Here is a 9,727-nt window from a genome sequence, read left to right as displayed (position 1 = left end):
CAAAAATGTAGGAAGCCTCTAGAAGCTGTAGAAGAACAGATTCTCCTTGAGCATCCAGAAGGAACACAGCCCTGACAACACCTTGGCTTTAGCCCAGGAAGACCCATGTCAGACTTCTGACCTCCAGAACTGAAAGATAATACATTTGTATTGTTTAAACCCTTAAGTTTGTGATACTTGCTACAACGGCAATAGAAAACTAATACAGATAGGATGAGTGACTCGTTTGTAGTCATCCAAGTTTTTAAGAATTGGAGATAAAATGTCATTGCTGTTTGATCTAATTGTCTTTCTTTTATGCTATGCTGTCCTCTTGGTGGTGTCTAGAAAAGAGAATTGATGTTTTACTCAGCACATCAGTGAGTCAGAGCCAAATTTTCTTTTTGATTCATCGTCCAAGTCTCTAGACTGCCAATTCACTTTTGCTCTTGAATATCTAGCACAGTGTGTACACTTCTTAGTAGGACCCCAGTTATGAATGACTGTAGAAAAATCCACATAATCTAAGTGAATATCTGAGAGCACTCACTAACGATGAGTTTGAAAAGTGAAAAATTGAAAAACATAAGCAGAGCCTATATTGCTCACGTGGTATTTGCTAACAATAAAAAGGCCTTTGGTTCTACATCTTACAAAAAAAGGTACATTTCATTTTATTATGATACAAGGGTACTTCAAAAAATTTATGGAAAAATAGAATTAAAAGAGAATATGAATCATTCCAAGAACTTTTTGAAGACCCTTGTATGTCTGAGCTTAAAATTACAAGTTAATTAATTTAGTACCCGGTTTGTGTCACAAGGCTGTGCAGCTAAATTTCATACTCACATGCCATCTTACTACTCTCATTATTTCACTGTCTCTCTACTGTTCTATTTACTGAGGAAAACAAAGAATGTGATCTGTAAATATTGACTAAACAAAGGACACTTTAGAAAGGAGTCCAAGAACTCCCTGTACTTTCATTACCATTACACTGAGTTACCTCTAAAGAGGGCAGGATCATAGCTAAACATGTTCCAGCATCAGGGACACCTTGAGAGACTGGATGGCTGTGAGTTAGAATTCAAGACAGAAAACGACAGTAAAGCAGTGGAATGAAGAAAATTATTAGGTGACTGAAATTATGGCTAAAACAATACTGAACATCTTGTTTTACACAAATATTTATGAATTAGTATCTCTTCCTTTCCACTATGGGAATACCTGAAAATTCTATCTGAAGGCTGAAAAAGCAACTTTGAGGTAAAGGATTAACAGATCCATAAATATCAAATAGCTTTTCTTCTTTAAGAAAAAATTGCTAAATACTGGAATGTAATATTTAAGAAAATCATGAACTACCTATTTATTATTTAAGAGTTCTTTTAAAACAGAGTATATTCTTTATCCATCAGTGATTATTAAAATCAGGCCAATTCCGGATTTTAGAGAGTGGCCTAGTTGACTTCTCAAAATTTTATCTTTGTGGCATTATTCCATGATGACTTGTGGTGGATATCATCGTCTTCCTCGTCCCTGACCTTGAGAACTGAGAATGTGGGCTTCTTCAGATATAAAGCCACCTTCCTATCAGCGTAAAGTGCTAAAGATGGCGAAAATATTTTTGAAAAGTCAATTATCTTACTTAAAAAAATAGTTTCTGATCCCAGTAGTTCATTATGTAAAGTCTGTTATTTAGAATCTTCTGTTGCTAGCTGCTCACTTTTTCTAATTTGCAGTACTGACATGTGAAACATGAAGCCAAACAAGAGATTTACCACGGTTTTCTAAGTGTGAGCGGAGGTTACAGTGGAGATGATTGTCTCCTCTTGGTTTTGCCAACTTCTGTGAACTCTGTGGCGGTTTAGACTTGAGATTCACCTGGGGACTCTTTAAGAGTCTTTCGAGACTCTTGAGTCACTTGGAATTTAACATTTTACAGCTGGAGCAAGGAGAAAATAAAGCATTGAAGTAAATATATGTTCTAGTCCAAAGCCTTTTCACTCAGAAAACTTGAATAAATTTCTTTACCTTGAATGTGTTTTAACTTTAAAATAATTATTTATTATATATTTTAAAATCAAACTGCCAATCTTCTTTTTATACAAGTTTGACATTTTTGTGTCTTTGCTTTCTTTTAATCTGTAATAAGCATTAATAAATATAGTACAGTGTATGCTCAGACATAAATATATTCTATTTCTGGGCACGTGAATGGCAGCAATTTCCTCTTTTAAAACAAAGGAGTTGACCTTTTTCTGAAACACTCCATGGTGCCATTTCTACTGACCTGGCATTGTTTTGACTTTTTGCTCTGAAAGTTGAATGAGCAAATCCAATGAAGCATATATGCAGACTAGGGCTGAAAACATGTCCATCTACAGCTCCCTTATTACCTGTTTATTCTTTTTTGTTTTTTATTTTTGTTTTGGTGGCTGGCCAGCATCGAGATCTGAACCCTTGACCTCGGTGTTATAACATGGTGCTCTACCAACCGAGCTAACTGGCCAGCCCCCTTCTCACCCATTAAATAAGGACCCTAGGTATCTGTTGTTTTTGCTGTCCTGTATGCATTCTTCTTTGGGGAGTCACCCTTGTCGTAGACCATGTTGTTCAGATAGAGAGATCTCACTCTTTGTATCAGAATAGGGCTTATGTCTCAGATATGGTCATCTTGTGTGGTTTATCTGCCTGGCTCTAGTGATCGCTCGTGTGATCCAAGGCATCCAGATGTCAGCCCTTGCCCATTTGCTGGTATAATTGGGAAAGAGATATCATCTTTGCTGGTTGCTAAGCCAGTAGGACACAGACCTAAAACTGTTGAGGACCATCTTACTACCACAAAGGTGAGACTGCTATAAAATAAAGCCCCAAGTCAATCAGAGCTGAGGATGGAGGCACATAATAATTAATGGATGGATTCATTCATGACTTTTCCCTGGAATTCTGAGTTATGTGAAACAAAAATTGTCTTTTTTCTCCTATTCTCTTGGAGTTATGTTTCTCTCACTTGCAAGTGAGTCAAGTCTTAATTGATAATTACAAGAGTAGTGAATCGTAGAGGCATTCTAGTTGTATTGCAGAGATCCCAAAGTGAATCAGGAATCAAATGATTTCTTTATTTATTTTGGGAAATAGACTTTGGTGCAATGTCAGGAATGTCATATCATTTTTGTACTACAACAGACATTGTCAATCAATCGATATGGTGAGCTCCAAGTACTGCATAGGACCTCATCATTGAACTTCAAGAAAGTGAAAGGACATGTAGAATGACATCATCTTCATTCTAGTGTCTGGTTGGTTAGAAAAAAAGACGCACACCTTGGACATCAATAGGTACCTCTGAGTACCACCACAGTGCCACTTGCTTGCACCAAGTGAACGATATAGTCTGATCTCAGGGACCATGGAAGTCCATAAAATCTTACCTTCTCAAATCCTCCTTTGCTTCTACTCTGTACTCTCAGACTCCTGAAAATTCATTGTATTTATTTATTTTTTGGTGGCTGCCTGGTTTGGGGATCTGAACCCTTGAACTTGGTGTTACCAAGACCATACTCTAACCAGTTAAGCTAACTGGCCAGCCCCTGACTCCTGAAACTTTAAATCAGGTCTTAAATTCTTTGTCTTTATACCTCAGTGAATGTTTATAATATATGCATAAAGTTTTCTTATTTTTTTGACAGGAAAAATGAGGAACATATGACATTGATTTCCTTTGGGGAAAAGGTCTAGAGAAAATGGAAAGTTGGCTTTTATTTCTCATTTTGTCATTTTCCTTATGTTGGACTTATTTTAAGTAAACTTAAAATTGAAGTATAAGAAGTCGAATTTTTTTTTAACTTTGTGCATGAGGCATTTTTTCTAGTTTTATTTAGGTATAATTGACAAATAGAAATTGTATATATTTGAGGTGTGCAAAGTGATGTTTTGATGTATACATTGTGAAATAATCACCTACTTAACATATTCATCAGCTCACATAGTTACTTTTTTTGTAAGAGTGCCAAGAATATTTATGCACAATCATAACAAATTTCAAGTAAATAAAATCTTATTAACTATAGTCACCATACTGTACATTAGATCTTCAGAGGTTATTCATTCTGCACAACAGAAACTTTGTACACTTTGAACAATATTTCCCGATTTCCTCTTTCTCCCAGCCATTGGCAACTACCGTTATACTCTGCTTCTATGAGTTGGACTTTTTTAGATTCCACATGTAAGTGAAATCATACAGTATTTGTCTTTCTGTGCTGGTCTTGTTGCACTTAGCATAATGTCTCCCTAGTTCATCCATACTATCGCAAATGACAGGATTTCCTATTTTTCAAGGCTGGATTATATTATGTTATATACAAGGTACATCAAAAAGTTCATGGGAAGATTCTTATTAACTTTTAATTTTTCCACAAACTTTTTGAAGAACTCTCATATGTACACAGAACATTTTTTTTTTTTTTAATTTTATTTTGTCGATATACATTGTGGCTGATTATTGCTCCCCATCACCAAAACCTCCCTCCCTTCTCCGTCCCTCCCTCCCCCCCAACAATGTCCTTTCTGTTTGCTTGTCGTATCAATTTCAAATAATTGTGGTTGTTATATCTTCTTCCCCCCCCAGTTTGTGTGTGTGTGTGTGTGTGTGAATTTATATATTAATTTTTAGCTCCCACCAATAAGTGAGAACATGTCGTATTTCTCTTTCTGTGCCTGACTTGTTTCACTTAATATAATTCTCTCAAGGTCCATCCATGTTGTTGCAAATGGCAGTATTTCATTCGTTTTTATAGCTGAGTAGTATTCCATTGTGTAGATGTACCGCATTTTCCGTATCCACTCATCCAATGATGGGCATTTGGGCTGGTTCCAACTCTTGGCTATTGTAAAGAGTGCTGCTATGAACATTGGGGAACAGGTATACCTTCGACTTGATGATTTCCATTCCTCTGGGTATATACCCAACAGTGGGATAGCTGGGTCGTATGGTAGATCTATCTGCAATTGTTTGAGGAACCTCCATACCATTTTCCATAGAGGCTGCACCATTTTGCAGTCCCACCAACAATGTATGAGAGTTCCTTTTTCTCCGCAACCTCGCCAGCATTCATCGTTCATAGTCTTTTGGATTTTAGCCATCCTAACTGGGGTTAGATGGTATCTCAATGTGGTTTTGATTTGCATTTCCCGGATGCTGAGTGATGTTGAGCATTTTTTCATATGTCTGTTGGCCATTTGTATATCTTCCTTAGAGAAATGCCTACTTAGCTCTTTTGCCCATTTTTTAATTGGGTTGCTTGTTTTCTTCTTGTACAGTTGTTTGAGTTCCTTATATATTCTGGATATTAATCCTTTGTCAGATATATATTTTGCAAATATTTTCTCCCACTCTGTTGGTTGTCTTTTAACTCTTTTAATTGTTTCTTACACAGAACATTTTAAAAATACATTTGTCCATCGATGGACACTTACGTTGATTCCATATCTTGGTTATTGTGAATAATTGTACAATGAACATGGCAGTGCAGATATCTCTTTGAGATATCGAGTTCATTTCCTTTGGATATATACCCAGAAATGGGATTGCTTGATCATGTGATAGTGCTATTTTTGATTTTTAAAGGAACCTTTATACTGTTTTCCATAATGGCTGTACCAATTTGAATTCTCACAAAGAGTGTACAAGGTTCCCCTTTTCTCCACATCCTTGCCAACACTTATTATTTTTTGTCTTTTTGATAATAACCATTCTAACAGATGTGAGATGATATTTCATTGTGGTTTTAACTTGTATTTTCCTGATGAGTAGTGATGCTGAGCATTTCTTCATATATTTGTTTACCATTTGTATATCTTCTTTTGAGAAATGTCTTTTCAGGTCCTTTGCCCATTTTTAAATTGGGTTATTTGTTTTCTTGATATTGAGCTGTTTGAGTTTCTTATATACTTTGGAATAATAACCCCTTATCAGATGTATGAATTGCAAGTATTTTCTTCCATTTCAAAGGTGGTTCTTCACCCTGCTGATTTTTTTTTTTTTTCTGTGCAGAAGCTTTTTTGTTTGATACAGTACTCTTTGTCTACTTTTGCTTTTTTTTTTTTTTTTTAAATATGGAATGCATCACGAATTTGTGTGTCATCTTTGCTTAGGGGCCATGCTAATCTTCTCTGTATCACTTCAATTTTAGTATATGTGCTGCCAAAGCAAGCACTTCTTTTGCTTTTTGTTGCCTGTGTTTTTGGGGTCATATCCAAACAATTCATTGTCCAGACCAATGTCAAGATGCTTTTCCCCTGTGTTTTCTTCTAGTAATTTTACAGTTTCAGGTCTTATATTTAAGTCTTTAATCCCTTTTGAGAAGACTTTTATATATAGTCTAAGATAATGGTCTGATTTCATTCCTCTGCTTGTGGATATATGGCTTTCCCAACCCAATCTATTGAAGAAACTATCCTTTCCCTATTATGAGTTCTTGGCACCTTTGTCAAAGATCAATTAGCCCAAAATGGGTGGATTTATTTCTGAAATCTCCATTCTGTTCCATTGGTCTATATTTCTGTTTTTATGCCAGTACCATACTGTTATGTTACTACGTACTTTGTAGTTTGAAATCAAGTAGTGTGAAGCTTTCAGCTTTGTTTTTGCTTGAGATTGCTTTGGCTATTTGGGGTCTTTTGTGGTTCCATGTGAATTTTAGAATTACGCTATTTCTGTGAAAAATATCATTGCAATTTTGATAGGGATTCCATTGAATTTGTAGACCGTTTTGGGTAGTATGGATATTTTAATATCAATTTTTTCAAACCATGAACACAGGATATCTTTTCATTTATTTGTGTCTTCTACAATTTCTTTCATCAATGTCGTATAGTTTCCAGTTTACTTACCTTTCACCTCCTTGGTTAAATTTATTCCTAAGTATTTTTTTTTTCTTTTTTATGCTATTGTAAGTGGTGTTGTTTTCTTAATTTGGGGGGATGGGGATAGTTAGTTATTAGTATACAGAAATGCACTAATTTTTGTGTCCTGCAACTTTACTGAATTTTTTTATTAGATTGCACAATTTTTTGAAGATGTCTTTCAGGTTTTCTTTGTATGAGATCATGCCATTTGCAGAGACAATTTAACTTCTCTCTTTCCAATTTAGATGCTTTTATTTATTTTTCTTGCCTAATTGCTGTGGCTGAAACTTCCAGTACTATATTGAATAGAAGTAGCAAGAGTGTGAATTCTTGTCTTATTCCTGATGTAAAAGGAAAAGCTTTTAGCTAGCTGTGGGCTTTATTATGTTGAAGTGCATTAATTTGAATTTATTTGAGTTTTTATCATAAAAAAACTTATTTGTTTTTTATGGATGAGCTTGAAAAAAAATTGTGTTAAGTGAAATAAGCCAGGCACAGAGTGAAAAATACTGCATGTCCTCATTCATAAGTAGGAGCTAAGAGAAGGAAAGAAAGAAAGATCATAGTGGTGTGTTGGACTTGTAGAGAGAGAGAACATACCTAGGGTTAGAGTGGAGTAGAGGAGGGAAGGGAAAGGTAGGTCAGGGAGAGGTACGGTGGGGGACATGGGAAATTCTTGCAGTTTGTGGAAATGGGCAAGCTAATAGTATTGATCTGATCATCACATTTTGGACACAAGTGGTCACAGTCAGCTTTGTGCCCCATGGGTATGCATAATCAGTAAAAAAATAAGAATTGCAGCATACTGGATGATGCATGCATGCTCAGCTGCTTTATTTAAGTGAATTAAACTAAATTCTGGACAAGAAATTATGTATCATTTTCTTTTACATAAGTTTTTTGCTGATGTTTATGAATCATTTATTCAATGCTGTATTTCAATGAGTTTTTATATACACATTTAAAATCAGAATTTCATGTGCTTCATTTAAGTGAATTGAACTAAATTTTGAACTAGCAAAATAAAACAAAACAAAAAACAACTGAATTTGTCATATCCTTTTTCTGGATCTATTGAGATGATCATATAGTTTTTGTCCTTCATTCTTTCACTGTGGTGTGTCACATTTCTTGATTTGTGTGTGTTGAGCCATCCTTGCATCCCAGGGATAAATCCCACTTTATCATGGTGTATGATCCTTTTAATGTGCTGTTAAATTCTACTTTTTAGTATTTTGTTGAGGGTATTTGAGTCTATGTTCATTAGGGATATTAGCCTGTAATGTTTTTCTTTTTTTTTAGCATCTGGCTTTGGTGTCAGGGTAATGTTGGCCTCCCTTTTTTGGGGGCTGGGAGTGTTGGCCAGTATGGGGATCTGATAGTGTCCTCTTAAAATGAGTTTCAAAGTGTTCCCATCTCTTCAATTTTTTAAAAGCATTTGAGGACTAGTATTAAGTTTTCTTAAAATGTTCAGTAGAATTCACCAGTGAAGCCATCAAGTCCTGGGCTTTTCTTTGTTGGGAGTTTTTTGATTACTGATTCAGTGTCCTTACTCATTATTGGTTGGTCTGTTCAGATTTTCTTTCTTTCTTCTTCTTCTTTTTTTTTTTTTTTGGCAGCTGGCTGGTATGGGGATCAGAACCCTTGACCTTGGTGTTATTAACACCACTCTACAGATTTTCTATTTCTTTGTAATTCAGTTCTGATAGGTTGTATGTTTCTGAGATTTTATTCATTTCTTCTAGGATATCCAATTTGTTGATGTATAATTGTTCATACCAGTCTCTTTTGATCCTCATATTTCTGTAGTGTCAGTTGAAATTTCTCCTTTTTTCATTTATAATTTTATATGTCTTCTCTTTTTCTTCTTAGTAAGACTAGCTATAAATTTTTGTCTATCCTGTTTATCTTTTTATAAAACTAACTCAATTTTATTGATCTTTTTCATTATTTTTCTAGTCTCTATTTTGTTTGTTTCTGCTCTGATCTTTATTTTCTTCCTTCTAAATAACTAACTCTGGGCTTAGCGTGTTTTTCTTTTCTAGTTCCTTGAGTTGTCAAGTTAGGGTGTTTATTTGAAATCTTTCTTTTTTCTTAATGTGAGCTTTTATTGTCATAAATGTTACTCTTAGAATTGCTTTTGCTGCATCCCGTAAGTTTTGACATATTGTGTTTCCATTTTCATTTGTCTCCAAATACTTTTTGCTTTCTCTTTTGAGTTCTTCTTTGACCTCTTGGTTGTTCAGGAGTTTGTATCTAATTTTTACATATTTGTGAATTTTCAGTTTTTCCTTCTGTTATTTATTTCTGGTTTTATACAGTTGTGGTCAAACAAGATACTTGATATGATTTCTTTTTTTTTTCCTTGAAATATAATTGATTATATATATTTGTGAGGTACAGATTTGAATATCAATACATGTATACAATATGTGGTGATCAAATCAGGATAATTAGTATATTCATGTTTACAAAATGTAATCAATCTTTGTGACCTTTAACTAATTTCCTGCTAACCCCCGCCCCTTTTCCCACCTATAATAATTACAGTTCTGTTCTCTCTTTTTTTGAAGTTCAATGTATTATTGTGATTCTTTCTTCTCTCTCTCACTCTCTCTCTCTCTCATTTTAGCTCCCACTTATGAGTGAGGACATGCAATATTTTTCTTTCTGTGCCTGGCTTGTTTCACTTAACATAATTTCCTCTAAGTTCATCCATGTTGCTGTGAATGGAAGAATTTCATTCTTTTTTATGGTAGAGTAGTATTCTATTGAGTATATATACCACATTTTCCTTATCCAGTCATCTGTTTTTGGACATTAGGCTACTGTAAAT

At 34.7% G+C, this 9,727-nt stretch overlaps 1 non-coding gene across 1 annotated transcript; it reads right to left on the bottom strand.

The window, feature by feature from the left end:
* Nucleotides 1-6,093: 6,093 nt before the first annotated feature.
* On the bottom strand, nucleotides 6,094-6,200 carry LOC134379326 (U6 spliceosomal RNA). The gene has a single exon (XR_010023730.1). It is a non-coding gene; the product is annotated as a U6 spliceosomal RNA (small nuclear RNA).
* Between the last annotated feature and the right edge of the window lie 3,527 nt (nucleotides 6,201-9,727).

The sequence above is a fragment of the Cynocephalus volans genome, chromosome 5 (assembly GCF_027409185.1).
Source record: "Cynocephalus volans isolate mCynVol1 chromosome 5, mCynVol1.pri, whole genome shotgun sequence".
NCBI classification, from domain to species: Eukaryota; Metazoa; Chordata; class Mammalia; order Dermoptera; family Cynocephalidae; genus Cynocephalus; species Cynocephalus volans.
Note: the sequence above shows the minus strand (reverse complement) of the source record. Positions and strands in the feature narration are given on the sequence as shown.